This window comes from Callospermophilus lateralis, chromosome 10 (assembly GCF_048772815.1).
Source record: "Callospermophilus lateralis isolate mCalLat2 chromosome 10, mCalLat2.hap1, whole genome shotgun sequence".
NCBI lineage: Eukaryota > Metazoa > Chordata > Mammalia > Rodentia > Sciuridae > Callospermophilus > Callospermophilus lateralis.
Window position 1 is genome coordinate 2,173,371 of NC_135314.1, and position 19,315 is coordinate 2,192,685.

At 61.8% G+C, this 19,315-nt stretch overlaps 1 protein-coding gene across 2 annotated transcripts in view; it reads right to left on the minus strand.

The window, feature by feature from the left end:
* Window positions 1–19,315, minus strand: part of Agpat3 (1-acylglycerol-3-phosphate O-acyltransferase 3) — a 72,529-nt gene that overhangs the window by 41,387 nt on the left and 11,827 nt on the right. The window contains exon 2 of one of the 2 annotated variants that reach the window (XM_076868771.2): window positions 15,218–15,276. The exons of the other annotated variant lie outside the window; for it this stretch is intronic. The gene's annotated coding sequence lies outside the window, so the exon portion shown is untranslated. The remainder of the gene's footprint in view (window positions 1–15,217; window positions 15,277–19,315) is intronic. 2 annotated transcript variants of the gene reach the window in all.

The following is a 19,315-nucleotide window of genomic DNA, read 5'->3' on the forward strand; positions in this document are numbered from 1 at the left end:
GTGGGCTGAGCGTGTGAGAGCCGCCCACTCACCCCACGCCGTCCACCACGGCGGAGACAGGAGTCCTCCCACACACCCACACACACACACAGCCTAAACGCCACGTGGTGGCTGTGCACACAGGGCCATTCGTCCATCAGTTACTTCCTTAATTCTTGAAAACTGCCTGGAATCTCTCTCCAGGCCAGAAGCAGAACCCAAACAACCCTGGGCCCTCTGTCCCCACTCGGCGGGAGTGTGGCGAAGGCCGCGCTCTGTCCTGCTGTCCTGAGTGAGCCAGGAGCATTCCGAAGCTGGGTCTCGTGGGCATACAGATTCTGCCCAGGTGCCCTGGCACAGATGAACTCCTCTACTGAATCCTGGCCTTCCACGGACATCTGAGCAAGGCGCGGTACCAGCAGGAAGTGAGGGTCCCCAAACTGAAGTCAGCTCACTTCCTACTTCTACAGACCACTCAGGATTCATTCCCCACGTTTCTTGTTTCAGGTTAAAAAAGAAGAAAAAAATAGTTTAACAAACTACACAAGGCAATGTCACAGGAACCAGGCGTGATGGCGCGCACTTATAATCCCAGAGCGTGGGAGGCTGAGGCAGGAGGACTGTGAGTTCAAAGCCAGCCTCAGCAACTTAGTGAGGCCCTGCCTCAAAATAAAAAGGGCTGGGATGTGGCTTAGTGGTAGGTCAGCCCTGGGTTCAATCCTCAAAAATAACACATAGGAACACACCTTCAGATCATCTTCCTGCATCTGAAAAGCTAACGATTTATACACAATTTCTGAAAGAGAAGACAGGAGCACACTGGCACAATCTCTTGGGGTCTCCTCAGGGCACGACATAGAACAGCGTGTTCGTGAGGCATTGGGAAACCCTTCTTTTGGTAATCCCATGAAATGTCCGCGCTCCCCTTATGCAGTGAGCTGAGAGAGACTCCGAGTGTGACTGACTCCCCCTGGTTAGTAGTAAGCGGTCCCTGAGCCAGGCCTGGGGGCACAACCATGGGAACCCATGGATGCCACACGCGTCACGGAGCTCTGTTGGTTCTCTCACTGACACCCGTTCAGTGCCCCGCGCCCAGGACTGGCCACAGCCACCAGGCCTGGGACCAGCCCTGGGCTTCGTGAGCGGCAGGCCAGTCTCAGTCCAAGTCTCAGCCCCCACGCCCCTGGCCTGTGCCCCCCGCGTAGGGAGGGAGGAAAGCACAGAGCATCAGAGAGACCAGGCAGGCAGGAGGCAGAGCCAGGGAGGGAACGGGTGGGGGCGCCATGAGAGGCACGTGGCCCCGCCTCCAGAGCGCGGCCTCCCCTGGCCCCGAGCCCGACCCCATCTGCACCTCCGGGAAGGTGAAGGCAGGCGGCCCCAGCCCTGGTTCAGATGTGCAGCCCAGGTGCCAGGCCCCTGGTCCCCTTGGCCTGCCATCAGCCCCTGCTCCGCTCTGCCACCCAGCCCAGGTACGAACACACTCCGTGCCTTCCTACACCCTCGAGGTTCCACGCCATCAAGAAGCTGGGTGCAGAGGTCCCCGAGTGGCCGCGAGGGCCGCATGGCCAACACTCCACTGAACAAGTCTCCCTGTCCCACGGAGGCACAGAAGAGTGTGGCCCCTGAGGCCACCCTGCCAGGAGCCTTCTCAGTTAGTGACCAAAGCTCTCCCCTGCTGGGACCCCGGCCAACTCAAACAGCCCTGCCAGGAGCCCAGGCCACCGCAGACCAGGGGCTCGGGTGTCCACGCTCCCCCGCCGGCCGCCCGTGGCTCTACCCCTGCAGCCCAAGAGTCACTTCCGTGGCCAGGAGTGTTCCAGGGTCGGCAGCCGGGTGGCTCCACTTCTCCCAGCACCAAGGGTGAACTACAGGTGGACCACACTGTCCACCTGCCTGGGAGATGTCCAGGCCTCAAGAAATGGGCTGAACAGGATGGGAAACAGCGGCTGCAGGTTCCCAGGGCGGGAGAAGGTCCCAAGTCACCTCCGCCCCCAGGAAGCCCACGTGTCACATGCAGCCCATGCAGTTCCTTGGGGGTTGCCCCCACCAGCCTGTTGACCACATCCGAAGCCCAGACACCAGGGCAAGGGCCCAGGGGCAAGGAGAGGCGCCCCCAGGCTCAGGGCATGTATCCACCACCTGGCTGGCACAGAGCCCTGGGAGCCCTCCTCCAGGTGCCTCTGTGGGACTCACTACGGAATGGCAGGCATCGGAGAAGCAGCAGGCAGCAGGGGCCCTGGATGCCCACTCGGCTCTCCCCAGTGCTGCAGGGACCAGCCTCAGTCACAGGACAGAGGTGGCCACGGGAAGCAACTGTGCCCTCTGGCCAGGAGGTACCCCCTCCTCAACCCAACCTGCCCTCCCCCAGAACGTGCAGCTAAGGACAGCCCCACCCATAAATAGGCTCACTGTGTCACTGTGTCACTGTGGTGACACAGACGGCGGCAAAGGCTCAGGAGGAGGCTGGCAGGACTTCAGGGGCCAGCGGGTAACCATCCTTCCTACCTGGAGAGCAGGTTACTATGCAAACCAAACAAGGAACAAACAGCCAGAGAAGCAAACAGGATCCGGTCGGCATCCAGAGGCCACCAGGGAGCTTCCTCTGCCCACGGCCCTCTGCGTGCCTCACCATGACCCCGCAGCGCCTGCCAAAGGCGGGCGCAGAGGCCAGGTCCAGCCTCCCACAGGAAGGGGCCCCTCTGCAGTGGGCTCTGGTGTAAGATGGGGTCCACTTGCAGCAGGCACAGGGCTGCCAAGTCCGCTCTGCCAGCAAGCCAGGTGTCTGGTAGGCAGAGGCCACTGTCCCGCAGGGGACCATGGGGAAGTGGTGCGCACAGCCTGAAGAGCCTGCAGGAGCTGGCAGGTGGGTGTTAGCAGGGCAGTGCAGGCCGGGGGTGGGGCAGCTCCGTGGCACCTGTGCAGCAGGGGTCCCTTGCCAGCACCGCCAACGTGAGCAAGGAGAAGGCACTGGGTGCAGCAGGGTGGCACACTCTGAGGCCCGCTCATGCTGGACACAGGCTAGCACTAAGTATGACTGCACACCGTGGCATCATGTGGCTCTGTGACTTGATTTCCCCACTGGGTGCTGTGACAGAGTCGTCTGTTGGGTCCTTATGACCCGCGTGAGCAGATCACGGAGCACGCTGCCAGGTGAACCTGGCTCATCGCCAGCAGGCTGCGTGGCCTTGGGGAGGATGCTGAACTTCTCTGGGCCTCCATTCCCTTATTTGTAGAATGGGGGTAATTAGTTCCTACACATTTTGTCCTTAAAGAAAATGTGGAGAGTAAAACACCTGTCCCTGAGGGCCCCTCTCTGTTCCTGAAAACCTCGCCAAGTTACGAGAACAAGGAGAACAAGCTGCAGACCAGAGGTGTACCATCTCGCGGACACGGCCTTCTCTGCACACGGGGATCTGGCGGGTGTGGGATCTGAGAAGGCTACTTCCTTGCCTGTATTCGGGGACCTTGCTCCTCGGGATGCTGGTCAGACAGGCAGGCTATTGCTGCTGGTGTCACTGCCCCGCAGTGTGAGATACGAAACCCTCTCTGCACGGGGACAGGCCCAGAGCCCAGGGCACTGTGGAGAGGATGCGTGTTGCCTGTCCCCCTGGCCACCACTGGCCTGAGTGCTGCGAGGGCCGGCAGCCCCACTGGCCAGAGGCCCCTGGGCTCCTCTCAGAGCAGACTCCCACCTCTCACATGCCTCCTCCGTGAAGCCTGAGTCCTGCATGCTGCTCCGGGCACTTTCTCTGGCCTTTGCATAACCCACCCGCTGCCCAGGCAGGACAGGACAGTACATCCTGGGCTCCAAGGCTTACCGGAGCGAGGCGGGCTGAGCTGGGCTGGGCGGCCGTCCTGCATTCTGGTGAAATCGGCTGCGAGACCTTCACTGTGTGGATGCAGCAAGGTGTGCGGGACCACACTGGCTCTGAGGACCCCTGGCCTGCCTCACCCCTGCCTGACACGTCCTCCACACGTGTCCCAACACGCTCGTGAGGTAAGACAAGGACACGAGGGACAGCCCGGTCAAAGTGCATGTTCAAGGCATCCTCATTTAGTCCTCGAAGGAGTCAAACCAAGCAAGACACGGGGGCCACGGCTGTCATCCCAGCTACCTGGAGGCTGGGGAGGGACTGCAAGTTCAGGACCAGCCCAGGCTCTGCAGCAGGGTTGTGCAGGCTCGTCCGGCAGTGACCTGCACACCAGGAGTCCCTGCACTGCTGCCGGGCCCCTCTCCCTGCAGAAACGGGACGAGGGCAACGTGGGGCTCTGGCAGCCTGTGGCAGTGGACAGTGGGGAGGGTCTGTCCTTTTCTACCCCTCCCTCTGTCCCAGCTTCCTGAGTGGCAGCAGCCACAGAAACAGGCAGCAGCCATTTGGTCCTGTCCCTCCCTCCTGGTTCTGAGCTGCACCTGGCCTGGCCTGTCCCGGCCTGTGCAGGCCTCAGGCCCTGGGCACTACGCGTTGGCACCGTCCTCGTGGCATGGGCCTCCTGGGGGAAGGCAGCGCGTCTTACGTTCTTTCCTCAGCTTGTGCCTGTGTGCTGAGCCCCCGAACGAGCCAGTGTGTCTTCTCCACACGGTGAACCTCGACGAGACCCCTCAGCCAGAGACCCCTGTGCAGAGCACCGAGCCCGGCACCCGCCCCGGCCACAGGGCTGCGGGGCTGCTCTGCCCCTCCTGCGTACTTGGTAGAGCCTCCCTCACTCTGGGGCCAAGTGGCTCCATCCAACAAAGCACAGGTTGGAACAGGAGTGCAGGACGGACCACAGCTGGCCATTCCTGTGGACACGTCTGATGAGCACAAGAGGCCAGTGGTCAGATCACACAGGGAGCGGGGACTGTCAGACCAGAAGACGCAGCCTCCCTTCAGAAGGACTCTGCACCGGATAGCCCCCAGACAGCTGCAGGCTGCTTTCAGAGACCACAGCAGGGGCTCCCACCAGCTCTGTGGCGGAGCGCCTCCCGGGCACATGCAAGGCCCTGGGTTCCACCCTTAGCAGAAAGAAAAAGAGAGGAAAGCAGGGCAGACTGCAGGTGCTGGACACGGAGACAAGCACTCCAGGAACCACGTGCAGGGGGCTGGGCTGTGGCTTGGACCTCCAGCCCAGCCAGGCATGGACACCCCCTCCTCAACAGGCCAGGCGCTCACGAGCTCCACGCCCACCCCACTGCCGCTCCTGCAGCGACAGGTGCCCGTACCTGTCCTGCAGCCAGCAGAACCTGAGGCCTCTGGGGACAACCACCTGGTCCAATGCCCGGCGCTGCCACCCACACCGTGGCTTCACCCTCGGGCTTAGTTACCTGAGGCCAACCCTCCAAAAGCACTAAGAGATGCGCACGTTGTGAGTGGCTTTCTCCCCGGGACAGCGCTGCAGAGGCTCTGCTTTGTTACGAGTCACACTGTGGGTCTCCTCCTGTGCCTAATTCATAGATTCAGCTTCCTGTTTGCATCACGCCACGTACAGGAAGCCACGCCCATGGGGCTGATTCCCAGGGGATAGAGGGGTCTGCTGAAGGCGCCAGGGTGGGCCCTGTGCGGAAAGAATCTCCTTAGCCTGCCCCTCCCCCGCGGCCTAAGCCGCATAGTTCAGGGTGAGGGGCTCTGACCCAGCCCGGCCCCCCAGGCACCAGGACTGCAGAGCAGGACCCCCACCCACTCCATTAGAAAGCGTTCTCCTCCACCCCACTGCGAGGCCACACGGCACCTGCCAGAGCTGCAGTCACGTGTGAGATGACCTCACCCAGCCGATGCCACTCAGCACCTGGGGTGACTGGGACGGCTCCCGACATCGACATCCACACCGTCGTCCACTGCTGGAGGTGGGGCATGCAGGCCAGGGCCCCGCGTCCAGCTCCTCGGAAACCACCCTGCCCGCGTGGCTGCGGCGTGCGCTTCCCTCCCGAGGGCTGGTGCTCCTCTGCAGCACACATTCCCGGGCCAGCGAGTCCCCGTTTATCCCACTTCTGCGGCCCTGTGCAGGTCAGGAGAGGTGGCTGAGCCGCAGGCCCAAGTGGACCACCTGGCATCCCAGGTAAATCACACCCTGCAACACGGGAGGACACGAGCTATGCCAACTGGCTGGCAATCCAGGGGAAACGCGATGGCCGAGAGAAGCCAGGGCGGGAGCTGGTCACCTCAGCTCTCCCAGAACAGGACGCCAACTCAAGATCCGCTGCCCCATCTGGCGGACGGTGCTGAGGGGAGAGGACTGAAGTCTAAGGTGGAAGGGGGTCAACGCTGAGGTCACAGTCCACTCACCCTGCACCTCGCAGTGGGGTGGCGACAGGCCCCGGGCGCAGTCACCCAGGTGACATCTGACCTCCCAGATGGGCTCCAGGAGGCAGGCGCCTCTGGGTGTCAAGGGGGGGCGGGAGGTCCCAGTCACCCAGGTCCCCTGTGCTGTGGAGCTCGGGGCCAGGAGGGGCGGGAGGTCCCAGTCACCCAGGTCCCCTGTGCTGTGGAGCTCGGGGCCAGGAGGGGCGGGAGGTCCCAGCCACCCAGGGTCCCCTGTGCTGTGGAGCTCGGGGCCAGGAGGGACACCCGAGTCCTGGACTCCTGGGGAGGGGGAGAAAGGCTCTCCTCCAGTGGCCAGGACACAGGGGTGGGGAGCGTCCTCGGGGCCAGGCTGAGACCCAGCATTGCTCAGGGTGCCCAGACTCAGCCCTTACCTGTGGCTCAGCCAGGCTCGGGCGGGTCCCCAGTGGGGCTGAGTGGCACAGGAGGTGGCAGGGAGGTGACGAGCCCAGGTTTTATCCACCCTCGTTCCCTCCCAGACTGGAAGGAGCGAGAGAGGGACTTCCGGTCCCCTCACCTGTGACCGAGTTGCCGGGGGGAGGCTCAGCGGGACCCAGGCTGCCAGCTGCACATGCCCAGGCATGGAGCCAGGACCACGGCCAGTTGAGAAGGCGCCTTGACCGTCTCCCAGTGCCTTCAGATTTCCACAGAGAGTGAGATCTGGACCTGGCCAGCTAAGGCTGCAGAGTGACCCCAGGACATGGGGCTCTGCCTGGAGGCAGGACAAGGGAGGCACAAACAGAAAAACACCTGTCTGCACCCAACTGGATGCAGGACAAATACAGAGAAATCCTGGCAAGAGGCAGGAGAGCTGGTTGCCATGTCCCTGTTCCTTACCCACAGGACAGCCACCAGAGCGACTTGGGGCAAGCTCTTCAAAAGGAAAAGCCTGCATGTGCCTGGAATGCAGATGAGATGGCCAGGAGGCAGCAGCCACCTTGAGGTCAGAACGCCACAACTGGGAGGGCAGAGCCAGGGGCAGAGCAGCAGGCACAGGCCCACCCGGACCAGCCACGTCACAGGAGCAAACAGACCTGTTGTGAGAATGCCCATAGGCCTAGAACTGGAGGCTGTGAAACAGGAAGCACTGACTTTTTAGTCTTGGTCTCAGTTCCTGGCACGAGCTCCCAAATCCCTTGGGACTTCCTGAGGGATCAGGAGCAGAAGCAGCTCTTGTTAGAGGAGTCGGCTCGCATTCGGGAACAGCGCCCCGCCACTCAGAGTTCCCAGAGCTCGGAGCGTGGGCAGAGCCTCCCAGCCACACCAGGAGGCCATCGCAGGGCCTGACGTGACAGCCTGGGGACACGGCTAGTCGCCACGAAGCCAGGCCAGAGGGCAAGAGGGCTGAACGGCAGGCCCAGCACCCACCTCGGGAGAACGGCTGGCAGCCCAGCTCCAGAGACGCCTGCCCGAGAGAGACGGGTTCCAGGCGGCTATCAGATCCACCTGTGGAGGGGCCCAGCCAGCCCCAATCGGAGCCTCCGCAGGAGGACCCTCCGCCTCCCTGCATGGTGTGCACGGGACCCTCTGTCAGGAACTGGCCAATCCAGGTGTTTCCTGAGCTCAGAGAGCCTCCCGGGAGTCAACCAAGCCCGAGGAGGGGGCCCTATCACGCCCTGACCTCAGCAGCCCAGGTCACAGCCTCTGGAGTGGAGGTGTCTTGGGGACTGTGCCCTCAACCCAGGGGATCAGACAGCATCAGCCTGGGATCAGATTAGAGGGTGCCCAGCTGGCGTCCACGTAGACCCGGCTGGCGCGAGGGTGCGACACGTTGACTGGCCGTCGAGGGAGTGGCAGAAGGAGAGAGTCCAGGAGCTCAGGTCCCACCATCAGGCAAGCCTGCATCCTGACAGTCCGTGGCCCAGGGTCGGGAAACGGCAGGCACACTCACCTCCAGCTCGCCGGCTTCCCGGCTCCCCAGCTTCAGTCCCTCTAGCACACAAACAGGTCCACGCTGGCAGACACACTGGTGTAGGGGTGCCGAGCCCACTTCCACCCAGAGACAGCAAGGCCGTGCCTACTGCCCTGCAGGCTGCAGATCCGATCCCCAACTCCTCAAACGTGCCCAGTGCCCGGGCCTTTCTTCCCCTTTGCGGGGCAGACCCTGCGGTGTGGGCACACTGTACAGAGCGCTGGGAGAAGCAGGGCCTCCTGACGGGACAGGCTCCTGTGCTGCAGGCCCCCACCTCGGCTGGTCTGCCCACGGCACCTGCACAACTGGTCCCACAAGGGGCAGACGCTGTGATTTCACGCCCACTGTCTTGCCTGGTGCCTGCCACAGCCTGTCACCTACAGAGCGCTCCACCCTGGTACGCGGCCCCAACTTGCTGTCCTTCAGCACGCCCAGTCAGCTCCCTGCCGCAACACCAACACGTGGTGTTGATTGACAAGAGCAGGCACAGAGCCACAGACCCCGCACTGGCCAAGACCGCCACTGATCTGGCCAACAAATGACCCTGTGACGAGTGTGTGTGAATGTGTGTGGTGCACGCATCGGTGTGTAAGAACGTGTGTGCACGTGTGACTGTGCCTGGTGGGGGTAGGGTGTGCATGCCTACAGGAACTTGGGGACACCCAGGGAGAGAGATGCTGAGTCTCGGAAAGGCGGCAAACCCTGCACTGGGAAGCCCACCCTGAGGGTAGCTGGGCAGGGGCCCTTGTGGTTCACCTCCCCCGGGGCCACTGAGGAGGTGCAGAGCAGCTCTGACCCCTGTCCCTGGCCAGGGCCCACACAGCACCAGAGGGGACTGACTTCCTGACCAAACCAGCCCTGCACCTCCCTCGTGCCCACATGCTGCCCTGTGAGGTCAGGGCTCCTGGGACGGGAGTCCCACAAGTCTCTGGAGCTCAGAGGGCCCCAGGAAGCCTAAGAGCACACACTGCAGGGGACTCCCACCTGCAAGGGGGTCCCCAGCCTTCTCTCAGCCCCTGACCCCAAGGGGATGCCTGGCACAGGGCAGGCCCTCGGTTCCAACTATTCAACAACTAACTGCAGGCTCCCCGGGGTCTCCAGGTCAGTGCAGCGCAGTCTGCACACTCCTGGAGTGACCAGGAGGCAGGGAGCAGGGCACTCCCTGGGGAGCCGGCAAGGCCACAGGAGGACACGCACTGTCTGTTGAGCACTGACCAGCAAGGTTCCCAGCCCACGACCACTGTGCCTTCACCACCCCCTTGGGGCCTGTCCCAGTCTGTCCACCTCAAGGCCCTCCCTCACCAACAACATGACCCCGCACTCCAGGTGCTTGCAGCGGGTCTCCCAGTGCACATTGCTGAGCACCTGCCCGCAGAGCTGGCCCAGCTCTGGCTGGCACTGCCCACACACCATGCCAGCTGCACCTCCCTCCCTGGGCCGCGCCTCTTCCACCTGGATCACAGAACCAAGGGCTGACTGCACAGAGAAGCCCCTCTACACACCCACCCCACAGAGCCGCCCGTCTCAGCCGTCCACTGCTTGCTGGACCTGCACCTGCACCGCAGTAGCCTCAGGACGCAGACATGGCCATCAGACGTCCTGCAGCTCCAGTCCGCAGTGCTGCTCTGCTCACTCACCCTCCAGACCCAGAAGCCAGGCCAGGAGGTCAGTGTCCAGTTAAGAAAACAGCGCGTTTCATCCCTAGAAAGACCAGCCAGCCGCAGCTGGTCACTGATTAACCAGGCACAACCAGCCACCCAGCGGTTCCTATCAGTCCAGAAAGAGCAGCCTGAGCCAGTGCGTCCCCCAGGGCGGCCCGCCCCTCAGGCTGCCTCTCCACAGCCAGCCACTGTCCACAGCTCCACAGTGCACACTCAGCCAGTGTGCCCGGACTGCCCCAGCAAGCAGTCCTCCAGGGACACACGCAATGCACACACACACCAGTATACACACACACACCAATGCAACAGCACACCACAGCACACAGCACCCACACCACGCCACACCACACATGCCATGTGCGAACACCTGTGGGTGGCCCTGAGTCCAGGACTGGAATGCGGCAGGGTGACGGCAGGCTCTGTTCCCAGCTGCACAGGGGAACGGCCTCATGCCATGGAGCAGGAGGTGACAGAGGAAGACCCCAGCCATGCGTGGGGTCAGGTGCTGGTGGCCATGGCCTGTCCTGCGATGCACTCCAGGGTTCCCTCTCCAAGGGTCAGGCCCCTCGTCTGCAGGCAATGACCCAGCCTGTCTCCAGAGCCGCAGGTGGACCTGGGCACCCAGGTGGCCGGGAGACACAGTCGGGAAACGCGGGAACCCCAAGGCTGGCTTGAGTCCTGCCCCGCAGGGGGAAGGCGGGCAAGGAGGTCGGCGGCTGGACGACTGTGCATCCCACCCGCAGGAGCAGTGAGAGGTGGGTGGGAAACAAGAGCAGGGGTGCAGCCCGAGGCCACGTGGCAGGGAGACTGACCGGAGCAGTGAGAGGCGACACACAGACAGGCTGAAGGACAAGCAAAGCCCTAGACGTGGCCTGGGGCACGGGAGGCTGGAGGGACAGGAGTGTGGCCCAAAGGTAAGCAGCAGACGCCCCAGGAAGACACACAGCTGCCCAGGGCGCACCACATCCAGATGGCCCAGGGCCGCTGTGCGCAGAGTGATGCCCACCAGGGGTGTGTGCCCGCCAGGGGTGTGTGCTGTGTGAGACCAGAAACAAGGCCCTGCCCTTAGCGGTCTTCAAGCCCCCCCCTCCCCGCCACTTCCTCTTCTGATGCTAGAAATTGAAGCTGCACCTCCAGACCTGGTTTTCTATTGTGAAGCAAGGTCTTGCAAAGTCACCCAGGCTGGCCTCAAACTTTCCATCCTCCTGCCTCAGCCTCCCGAGTCACTGGGATTACCAGTGCACCACCATGCCCGGCCACGCTAAGCATACGATCCACCACTGGCCTACACCCAAGCCCTGTGACAAATATTTTCCATGTCCTCTGTTAATTTCTAACATAGTACATGTCACTAACAGGATCTCCCAACCACACTCTATTCACACCTGGGCAGGACCCTGTCTGGGGTGGCATGTCCTGTGTACGCAGTTGCACGGCAGCCTCCCTCATGTCCACCCACTAGATACCAGCGGCCACTGCTCCCCACCAGCTGTTGTCAATCAAAACCACCTCGGACCTTGCCAGGTGTCCACTAGGGCACAGGGGATTTCGCTCATTGAGAACCACAACAGACCCAACTCCCAGAAACAAGTGCTCTTCTAAGAGTGTGTAGAGACCAAAAGGTGGACGCCCTTCCTGAGCTCACCACTACGGAAAGCAAACGCAAGAGTCCTTTTAAAAAATCAGCAAGCAGAGCCTAACAGTCGAAAAGCCGACAGGTGACACCTGTGACCCCTGGTCGGGGCTCGCTCCGAGGACGCAGGATGGAGGGCATAGATGACCTGTAAGAATGTCGCAGCGTTTCGCTGACGATGTGGACACCAGCTTAACAAACTCAACCCACTTCCTGATAAAGATGCTTGGAACTAGGGTCCATTCAGGTGCACACTCACCTAAGGCCCCTGCCAGGTGCCCATCTCCAATGGCAACGGTCCACTTGATGGAGGGACACGGCAAGCAGCAGGAAGAAGACTGGCCAGTCTTGCCCAGGAATAAATGGACATTCACAAGGACACTGACCAGCAAACCGATCCCAGCCGCGTACTACGAAGACAGACCAATGACCACGACCAGCTCTGGCTAAGCTGAGGACACAGGAGTTTTCTGTTTGCCACTGAAGATCAATCAGGGTGACCACTGACAGTCAAGAGGAGGGACACAATGTGAGTTTTTCATCAGAGCAAGAAGAGCAGGTGCTGAGGCAGGGCACACTCGAGCCTTGGGACACCTGCCACAGAGGCGTCCATCCCGAGAGCGGGCACCAGGCGGGCACCTGTGGTCCCAGCCTCTCCGGAGGCTAAGGCAGGAGGTCACTGGAGCCCATGAGTTTGGAGCCAGCCTGGGCAGCACAGCACGAGTCTGTCTCTTAAAAACAGAGTAAGAGAGAGAAAGGTCAGGAAGAAAGCACGCTCCCTCCACTCGGGCACGCCCAGCTGTCCACACAGAACGCCCAAGTTCTCGAGGCCAGCTGTGGGCAGTAACAAGAGTGGCAGGAGGCCATGGGCAGGCAGAGTGCGCACACAGGCGGCTCCTGCCCTCCGCTAGGGCCTCCGGTGGCCAGCACCCTCATGAGAGAAATCCACCTTCGCTTAGAGGGACAGGAGACAGCAGGCGTGAGGTGCGGCCCCTGTGTACACCATCAGGTGGGTGCCCCGGGCCCTCCAGCTCTGACTCCTGATTCCAGCTCCAGGGAGTAATCAGGAAAGACAAGGGCCGAGCCCCGAGGATGAGGAGGACACCTCCCAGACTCTGCCTTCCAGCCTCCGCCACAGGACACACTCAAGCCTTAGGACACCTGCCACAGAGGCGTCCATCCTGAGAGCTGGTGACTCTGGACACCAAATCACCAGCACGGGCAGACATTTGGGGTCCCCAGGGCCAGGCAGCTTCAGAGGCAACCCTCATTGTTGGATCGTGCACCACGCCCAGCACCACGCCCAGCACCATGCCCAGTCAGACAGATGGCGTCCATAAGACAAGACACACAATGGTCATGCTCAGCAGATGCAAGGCCTAGCACAGCTGGACAGAGGCCACAGCCCCTCTTATCTGCTGGCCAGCACCACAGAGGGCTGGGGAAGCAGTGTTGCTGAACACCAGGCACCAGAAAATAGAGGCCGGACATGAGCCCTCACCCATGCCTCACAGGAGGGGCGTGGCCACCTGGATCAGGTAGCAATGCTGCCCAGTGGAGAATGGATCCCAGCCCAGGCCGCGTGAGCACCACCTTGTCACCTTAGGGACTTACAAAGAGCACAGGCCAGAGGGACAGAGGCAGGGCCAGGTCCACACCACATGGAAGGCAAAGTCCACCTTCCACGGAGGCGGCATCCGGGCCAGCCAGCAACCAGGGCTCCTCTGATCTGGACAGGTGACCTCTGACCCCAGCCAGCCCCTCAACACAGGGCGAGCCCACCAGCTCCACTGGCTCTCCAGGCCATGCCGCAGCATTGACCGATGGCCAGGTGTCTGCACTGAAAGATCACCCAGATGGACGTGTGCAAGGCACATGTGTGAGGTTTAGGAGATGCACAAACACAGAGGCCTTAACAGATGAGCAGCTCTGTGCTAAGAGAGCCCCAGGACAGCGCGACCTGGCCGCGAAGGCACCCACGCCCCAGCGCTGCCGAACAACAACGCTGAGGGCTGCACAGACCCCCCCAGGGCTCAGGGGAAGCGCACTTTCAGCTGCTCACTAGATTTGCATCTGGGTGTAGTTTTTAGAAGCATATTACTTCTATAATTAAAATTTAAATATTAAGAAAAAAATGAACCCATTCTGACCTTCTGTCTGCGGTGGTTTCCACAGGCTCCTCGACGGCCCTGAACCTGGTGAGATCTGCTGCTGAGGCTAAGAAAAGGGCTTCCCTTGCAAGGCACCGGCCTCCCCAGACACCCGGTGAGGCAGAGTCTGAGCTCTGCCCTCTCACGTCTCCTCTGGGGCGTGGAACCCCAGCACAGCAAGGGTCAGTGTGCCCGAGACCAGGCGCCTCCCCGCTCTGGTTGCAGTCCCACCAGGCTGAGGACCGAGGGTCCCCGATGCCACCCCCAACCCTTTTCACCTTCCCTGGCAGCCTTGCCTGGCAGCCCAGCAGGGGACCACTGTTCTAAGTCAAAAGAAAGGAGCAGGGAGGGTGTTTCGCTTTAGGTACAATGTGCTTTGTTTTCTTCTGTACGTAGTAGTAGTTTGTAGCAATTTAACAAAGCACATGCGAAGCAGCAGATCAGTAAGGAGCAAGTGTCCCTTGACTGAGAGAGCCGAGGGCAGGGGCTCCCCAACTAGTGCCCTCACTGGGACAACAGTTCTTACAGAGTAGTCAGTGATGCACTCACTTCCACAGAGACGCCACACAAAGTCATTTCAACTCAGGAAAAAAGAGGCATTTCAGGGTCCGGGCCACAGGGCTGACGCGATTTTGAGTCAGATTTCCTAAATAACCACTTGATTGGCGGCAGGCTGCGTCCATCCCGTCAGGTGTGTTTTCACGGAGCAGTGGCTCTCGGCCACCAGGGTCATGCTGCGACCCAAGAGGTTACACTGCCTGGCCACTGCCCACGAGAACTTGGACTGCGAGCTAACCCTAGAAGTTTCCAGGCAGAGGGGACGGGATCCGCCTCCACAGAAGGCACTTCCAAAGCAGCTGTCTCCAGGTCCACGGAAGAGAGCCAAGGCGCCTGCCCAGGCCTGACCACTGTGGATGAGCCTGTGGCGCAGCCCTAACACCAGCAGGCCCCGTGGACGACACAGACCCCTAGGAGGGGCTGTGGGGGCCCAGGAGAGGTGCCCCAGGCCTGCGGACCTCCTGGAGGGGCGCTCTGTCCTCGGGCCTGGGGGCCTGTCACCGGACTGAGTGGCCAGCCAACTGTGCATCCCCACCAGCACAGACCCCGGGGGCTTCCTGCAGGAGCAGACTCCACCTCTCAGGGCCATGTGCACTGACCCAGAGCCTCACCAGGGGTCCCAGATGGAGGGCTACCAACCAGTCTCAAGGAGACCCAGGGGCTCCTGGGGCCGCTCTGCTGAGGGGACCCCTACCCCAGCTGTGCCCCAGCAGTGGCCTTGGCCCAGTGACACTTGGGCTTGGCCCCTTCCAGCTTAGCTCGTCCCTCCCAGGAACAGAAGTATCTGAACTTCATCATGCAGACTTGGACAGACGGCAGCAGCTCTGTGGAGCCCCCCTGAGCACAGGAACTGCCTACCAGGCCCTCGCCAACGGGCATCACATGGAGGCCTGCGGCGCCCACGGCCCCCGGGGTCCCAACAGCCACATCTGGTCTCCAGCCTCTGCTGGCCAAAGCTGGCCATGTCACCAAGGGGCCCAGGGACACGAATGGACACGCGGCATGCTGCAGGCACCCCCGGCACTCACCAAGGCACGGGGTCAGCGGGGCAGGCAACGACTTCCTCGGAGATGTCTGACCTGAGGGCCTGGAAGGGAGAGGACACACCATGAGTGAGGGAACAGGACTGCCAGGTGACCCGGACGGGCAGGCTCCTGTCAACAGAGGCCTGGAGGGACCCAGAGCTGCACTTTCACCTTCCCTTCCCACCAGCACCAGAGCGCCGCCCCTGGGGCCCATCAGTAGGTGACAAAGAGGCCAATGGACGCCTTGGACATGAGCAGACCCTGAGGCAGCTGGAGGCCACATCCCAGGACAGGACAGCAACCTGCAGCCCTGAGGCTCTGGGAGCAGCCAGGGGTGGCCTGTCCCTGGGTGGAGCAAAAGGTCCCAGGCCTCCTGCTCCTCCGCCCCCAGGACTCTGCCAGCCTCCTGTCCACATTGCCCCTTCCCACAGTCCCCGGACACCAGCCCAACCAAGCCCTCCCTCCGTCACAGCGAGCCCACCCAGGTCAGCCAATCCCGTGTTCATTTGCTGTAAACTAGGCCAAGATTCGCACAACAGAAAACTCACCATCTTACTGCGCCTGGTGCACAGGCCGGGGCACTGGCCGCCTGACACTGGGCAGACCTCTCCACAACCTGCCCCTCCTGCGAAACACCCACCCCAGCCCCTCCCCAGGCCCTGCCATCTGCCTCTCTGGTCGTGACTCCCACCACTTCCGGAACTCTGCTGGAATCACACATCTGTCTTCTTGTGACTGGCCTTTTTCACCATGTCCCCAAGGTTCGCCCTGATGCCTCAGGTCGTAATGCCGTCTGTTCCACTGAACACACACCGTGGGCTGTGTCCCCTCCCCCAGAGCCTAACGTGACAGGACACGAAGGTGGGGCCTCGTGAGGTTCTGGGGCCTGAGAGTGGGCCCGCAGCCTGGGCTGGCCTGTCCCCCTCTGCCAGGCGAGGACAGTCGGGAAGGGCCCGGGCAGAAGCCCACCTGCCGGCACCCAGACCCAGGACCTGCTGCCCCAGGACTGTGAGAACCATCAGTCGGCCAAGCTGGCCGAGGCAGGCCGGCGACACAGCCTTTCCTCTCCGGGACCGGCTTCTAGCTAACTTTCCACGTGGTGTGAGGCAGGGTCAAGCCGCTGCTTTTGCGTAGAAGGGCCCAGTACTGCCCCTCCTTGTCTCTGATCTGCGGTTTCCAAGGAGAACCTGTTCTAATTCTCACCCGCTCCTTGGCACGGGACAGGTCTGTCTGGGCTTGGTGACAGTCTGGCTGGAAACCCAGCTGTGTCCTGTTTCTGGATGGGCGTGACGTGCGCTGCTGTGGTTTTCTGTTTCCTCGGCTCAGGAGGCGCTGGCTTCTTGGACATGGGTTTTTCATCCAATTGGAAGAACAGCTGCATTTCTTCCAGTGCTTCCTACCATGTGCCCCTTGTTCCACCAGATGAGGCTGCTCCAGGGCCCCCTTTTCTTTCTTCTCTATGCCCCACGTTTTGGTGTTGTGTCCTCAGGCTCGCCAACCTCATCTCCGGCAACATCGACTGAATCCACCCTCTGCTCTCCTCTCCGTTTACTGGCCTCTCTGTCTCCCACGACCTCTTCACTGCTCAGCTGGCCTGTCGCTGAACTCAGGGAACACCCACCCACAGCCCTGAACCCCTCATCTGCTGACTCCCATCTGGATGACTGACAGTTCTCTGATGGTGGCTGGGGTCACTGAGAACTGGACGCTGTGCACGGTGGCAGGCCTTCAGCTGTCATGGGCTTGGTCCTGGAAAGGCTGTGGCTGAGTCGGCCGGACCCCTTCCAGTCTCGCCGTCAAGCTGTGTAAGGCTGAGGCCCAGCAGCCTGCAGCTCAGGCCAGGTGCTGCCTGGAGGAGCCGAGCGGCCTCTGCTAGCTGCGGCGACACTGCACCCAGCCTGGGCCAAGGCCAGGAGCTCCCTGAGGGCTGGGGCTGGAGCAGCCCCTCTGCTCCCCGGGCTCCTTTGCTAAGAACTCCCTCCTGTCCTTTATTTCCCTCCACTAATTCCAGCCTCTCGCGATCACTTCACACGCTCTGGCTCCACCGGGTCTTGGCTCCCTGACCCCGAGCCTCCGAGACTCGGCAGGCACCAGGCTGGGCTCCTGGCTCCTCCTCACACCTCCTGTGCCACCTTGGTGTGTGCACAGGCGCGTCCCCGTTCCTGAGCCAGGGGGCTGCTCAGACCCCACAGTGCTTCACACCCAAGAACCCCGAGGGTCTCTCCTCAGGGTGTGGCACCCTCCGTAACCAGAGCAGTTATCACACTGATGAATTCAGCAAGCAGGCCCGGAATCCACTGAACAGCCCGTCTACACCGCACACCCCACGTGTCCAGAAACAGGACACAGCTGGGTTTCCAGCCAGACTGTCACCCAGGCGCATGTGGCACCTGGCCACTGTGGTCTCCGGGCCCTCCTGGAGCAAGTGCGCAACCTCCTCTGAAGGATGGTAAATACCTCAGGCCGAGAGCCGCCCACGGCTCACAACGCCACACCCCAGCCAAGAGAAGACGCCCTGAGCCTTCACTTCAAACCTGTGGGGTGAACGCTACCACCTGAAGGGAAAATGAGGCGCGATGGTCGATGCTGAGTGATTCCAGGGAGTCCGGAGGAAGTCAGGGGGCAGAGACAGAGGGAAGTGCGCCACAATCACCAGATATTTGCTTTGGAATGCTGACGGTCCTCTCACCAAGGACAGATGGCAGAATCCTGCCACTTGGTGAGTGCCTCAGACCTCCCGGCTCCTGGGGACTGGGACCTGAGCAGTGAGCCAGGTCAGCGGGCCCCAGGCAGGGCAGATGCTGCCAGGGCTCCCTCAGACGCAAAGGGCCGCCCTGAGCAGAAACAGGGACAGGAGCGCCCAGGAAAGAGGGCGCCCGAGGCTGCTCCCGTTGTCCTCTCCACCCACGAGCGGGCCGACTCAGCAGAGGGACTGCAGCCTGGTTTGCTGGTTGAAGGAGGCATTACCCAACCCCTGTAGCCCTACACCTCCAGAATATGGAGCCAGAGGGCGGGAGGGATGGGGAGGCCGGGTGGGGGAGCAGGGGTGAAGGGGGCGGGGAAGCGGGGGCTGGACATGTGACCTGGCCCTCAGCCCTGGGCCCATTTAGGACTCTCCAAACAAGCTGGGCTGAATAACAAGGGGAAAGCCGGCCCCAGTGGCCCACATCCCGGAGGCCACGTGGTCTGACGGGATGTCCTGGCTCAGTTACATGGAGCTCCTGCTTTTAAGACTTGCCGGGGGGGTTGGCCAGGGGGGTTGGCCTGGGGGGTTGGCCTGGGAAAGCATCCCCAATGTCCCAGAGCTGCAAGAGGGAGGGGGACATGGGACTTGGGCCCCTGGGGCTGGGGCCACTTGCTCCCCTCCCTGGGTAGGCAAGGAGGTCAAGGCCATCAGGGCCCTCCAGAGAGCAAACACATGGCCTGGTCAGCCTCCAAGGTGGCCCAGGGACATGTGCGCACATGTCCCCTGGCCAGGCTGGCATCCCAGCCAGGAGGGGAGAAGACACGATGCCGCGGTGTCACAGCTGCACAACCAGGAGCGACTTTTGTGCTCGTACCTCCCCACTGGGGCACCCGACCACTGAGCCATGTCCCCAGCCTTTTTTACTTCGAGACAGGTCTTGCTAAGTTACTGAGGCTGGCCTTGAACTTGCGATCCTCCTGCCTCAGTCTCCCTGGTGTCTGGGGACTACAGGCGTGCACCTCTTACGTTCCTGTGCTAAGAAATTCAGAAATACAGGGAGTGACTCTGCTCTTTGCCACGCTCGGTGCACGCTTAGCAGGCATGAGGCCCTAGGTTCCCTCCCATGTAAAAAAGGTGGCACCCGAGTGCCCTCAGCTCCCACAGCCTCCCTCCAGTGGCTCAAGAGCCCTGTGGCTCAGCTTGGTGCAGGGACAGTGGGCGCCTCCCCAGCCACTGACGTGGGAAGGATTCCACAGGGTTTCGACCCAGCGTATCCACATGGCCATTCCTCCACTAGGTGGGTGCCCAGGGGTCCCATACTTTATTTATGTATTTTTACACATCACAGTATTTCTTAACTAAAAAGAGAAGACAAGCCATTCCCCAAAATACCACAAAACCACAAGGTACACAAT